We start from the raw sequence: 4,044 nt of genomic DNA, 5'->3' as shown, positions 1-4,044 counted from the left end.
TTAGAAGAGAAGAAAATGGGTTTCTTTCCACCACGACTCTCCTGAATGTTTTCCTTTCCAAGAGAGGGAGGACTGAAACCAGGTGGTTGTTAATTAAGACATCTAAACATAGAGATGGAGGTCAGAGTTCCAGGAGGATTGCTTTTCCCGCATGGTTCCTTGTCTTTTCTGCTAATAGAAGGCTTCATTATCCTCAGTCGCCTGCCGTATGGTGCAAAGAAGGTTGCATTTGCACTGAGACAACCTAGGGCAGATTCTAGCTCTGCTCCTTATGATTTATGGGACATTGGGAAGTCCTTTATTTCTCTAAGCCTCAGTTTCTCCATCTATAAAATGAACTCAAACTGGACTATATTCCAACTCAAGATGAGGGATCACCTCAGTTCTTTCTGATTTTTTTCTTTGTAAACAAATGTAGTTGGGGAAGCACTAGATGCTCACCAATTCTCTGTCTTCCCATAGAAGGCATATTTACTTCCTCCACACTTTTCTCTGTGATGCACATTGTTTGAGACAACTCCATGGTAGACTGGAGATGGAAAGAAGCTAACCCTGTTGACTCTCTGAGGTCCCTTGGGCCCAAGGATAGAACATCAGGATGATGTTGGCAAAGGCACAGACTGACAAATCCAATGATTCTTGTCCTCACGTAGTTTACAATCTATTAAGAGGAAGAGCTAGGTGAAGCCATTACTGGGAAGACAGCTAAGCAAGAGGGCTCTGCTACATATTAAGATTTTCTTCAGTCAGTGGCTAAGAAGGTAACCTAAGGCAAGGAGGAGAGGTCAGGCACTGAAGCCAGCACTGAGAGGGAGCTCAGCAGTCATCTATCCTAACCCAGCCCTTTAATGGCACACGCAGCTTCTGCTTAACACCTTCCAAGGACGGGGAACCCCCAACTCTGAGGGCAGCCTAGTCCATTTCCAGGCAGCTCTAATTATAAGGAATTCCTTCCTGGCATGAAGCCTGAACCTGCCTCTTTGTGGCGTCCTTCCATGTCTCCTTCTTTTATCTCAGGAAGTGTCTTGAGTCCAGAAGGTTGTAGAGTCTGGAGAAGCAGGACTTCTGAGGGGCAGTTCTGCCATAGAAAGTGCTGGCTTTCTACATCATGCCTGGTTGTGTGGGAGTCTGGGCTGGAGATCCTCAGATCATCCCTGAAGTATTAATATACTGTGATTAATCTCAGGCATGAAGGCTTTGCCCACACAGCACAAACTCAGATTGATTCTGGAATCTGAAATACCCTTGACTATGGAGCTGGCCAGAGGGTCCCATCTGTCCTCCTGGGCCCAGCCTCATTTAGTCTGGAAGTATTCACTGCCATGCTGGCTGCTGCTTGAAGAGTCGCTTGGCCACAGTGACCCTTGAACACCACTTGCTAAGGCATCGATGGCAGGTGACCCTGGTCCTCACAATCTCCTGGGCTCCCATTCCACCTGGGATGCTCCCCTGCTGTTTGACAGGTCACATGCATGTCCTTCAGTTTGACTGAGCCTCAAGTTGCTTTTTCTGCCAAATGGGAAGATACCATCTGAGATGGCTACCTAGGAGTGTGGAAGCAAGACTCAAACAAGTTAAGAGGGCCAAGAGCTGTGAGTGCCCTAGAGCTCTAAAGAAACCTTAGTCACCATGATTGTTCCTCAGCATTCCATGGAGCAAGAGTCTCATCCATCTTGTATTTCCTCCCATGATTCAGATGGCCACCCATCTGTGCCTGCCCATCCTAGGCTATCTGTGGCCATAACCTCCCCCCACCCAGGGACTCGAACCAGTGTTCTTTTATTAGTAAACTAAAGTGGGGATGGGCATGGGTCAGGGTGGACTGCAGTGACCTCACAGTTGGTGGGGGTACTAACGAAGCCAGTGTCTTCGCTCTTTCCGTGTCTAATTTGCAGAATTGGGTAAACACTTTCGTTCTAGAACAAAGAGCCAAACTTCTTGGCCTGCCTGGGTCCTTTACTGTTCCTAGAATCCTGGGCATGTTCCTTAACTTCTCTGTGGCTCAGTTTCCTCTCATATCCTATACAGAAAAGAAGGGTGGTTTAGACTGCATGAAAAGAAGTGTTCTCTGGGTAGTGAAGGAATCAGACTGAGTGATCCCCAAGGACATTCAGGCTCTCATATTCCCTACCCAGTAGGATCAGTCACATGGAAATTCTTGGAAAACTGTGACCTGCTTTATGAAAACTGGGAAGAGATTATGCTATCAACATTCTTGGCGAGAAGCTGTAAGAACAATCCTGTGCACAGTGGGGTGCTTACCATGGAAGTCATTAATCCGTACATTCTTCCAACATTTCATTTAATTGTGGTCAATAATGATCCATTATGGGATAATAAAGGGATGTTAGAGATCATTGTATTTTACAAATGAGGAAACTGATTCCTCTCCAAAGTCATGGAAGTAATAAGAGGCAGAGAAGGATTTGAACTCAGATCTCATGACTCCAGAATCCAAGCTCAAGGACAGAGTAGGAACATCCGTCTATGATTGGGTCCTAGAATAGATAAAAAAGGGGGTCATGCAGGAGCATAAACCCTGCCTGCTCCCAGGGCAACATCAATGGACAGCTTCTTACCAATGTTTCTTTACTGGGGAGACTGCACACTGAAGGGTAGAGCATCGAGCACTGAGCATGGGTGCCAACTGGAGCTCCTGCAGGACCTTGCTACTTTGGCCTCTGGGACAGTCCAGGGAAGGTCTCCGAGGTTCAGCTTCTTCATCCATAAAAGAGCCGTGGTGCATGAGCTACAGTCTAAGTTTGATTTCCCGTTGTGTCTTGGGTGCACTTCTGTTCTGACATGTTTTTTTTTTTAATTCAGACTCACGATTGAAACTAAGAAGTGAAGTCCTGTGCAGTTGCACAGTTGATGTGAGTGGCAGAAAGAGATGGGTTTGAGTCCTAATCCCATTAACTGCTTGGGGTCCCCCCCACACATAACGCTGCCTTGTATATTGGGTAGATACTTAATACATTGCCTCCTTTAATTGAATGGAAGCTTCTTGAAGGCAGAGCCAAAGGCATGGGAGGGTTTATCTCCCCTTCTTCTGGCATGGTGCGTGGCCCATGTCCTTCAGTTTTTTCTGTCATGCTGACTCTCCCTGACCCCATTTGGGGTTTTCTTGGCAGAGATACTGGAGGGTTTGCTTTTTCCTTCCCCAGCTCATTTTACAGATGAGGAAACTGAGGCAAACAGGCTGAAGTGACTTGCCCAGGATCACACAGATAGTAAGTGTCTGGGGCCAGATTGGAACTCAAGAGGATGAATCTTTTTGACGCCAGGCACTCTGTGCACTGTTGTGTCCCCAGCTACCTGGTTCACATTAGGTGCCTAATAAATGCTTGTTGATAGACTAAATGAACACCTTGAGCAAGTCACTTAATGTCTCTATGCCCTAATTTATTCATAGTTCAGCATAAGGAAAAGGAGGGGGTTGGACTCAATGAACATGAAGATCCACTTTGTTCAGTGGATTTCCCAGGTAAGGCCTGGGGCTCCCAGGGGAGGGGTCAGGGGTGGGGAGGCCCACCAAGACAGCATGCATGTGTGTGTGCGTATGTGTGTGTGTGTTCATGTATGCACATATGTGTGGGTGTTCTTAAGACAGAGACAGACAGAGACAAGCAGAGAGACAGAGACAGAGATGGAGAGATGGGAGGCAGGGAGCCCTGGCTAGGACCATGGCTGCCTGGCTCCAGCCTCAGCCTCCTGTTGAGCATCCAGGGCAGGCTGACTTCTGTGATGACAGGGCAGAGAGGAGGGATAGGGCCGGGCAGCTCCCTGGGCATGTGCAGGGGCCGATGATTGTGAGCACCGAGGCTTGCACGGCCCTCCAGGTGTGACAGCGAGCGTGTCTGTGGTGTGGACCTGTGTGTGTCCATGTCCACACGTGCCAGCACATCCTGGTGCTTCACGGGTTCTGGCCATGTGTGTCTGTGTCTGAGTGCCTGGGTGTGTGTTTGTAGGCATTCCTGTGTGTTCATATAGTGGTTCCCCATGCCTGTGCTAATGCTTATGCATAGGTACCCCTTCGTTTACATG

Source organism: Petaurus breviceps, unplaced genomic scaffold (assembly GCF_028583685.1).
Source record: "Petaurus breviceps papuanus isolate PSGF00001 unplaced genomic scaffold, PetGlider_PUasm1.0 173, whole genome shotgun sequence".
In the NCBI taxonomy this organism is placed as follows: Eukaryota; Metazoa; Chordata; class Mammalia; order Diprotodontia; family Petauridae; genus Petaurus; species Petaurus breviceps.
Note: the sequence above shows the minus strand (reverse complement) of the source record.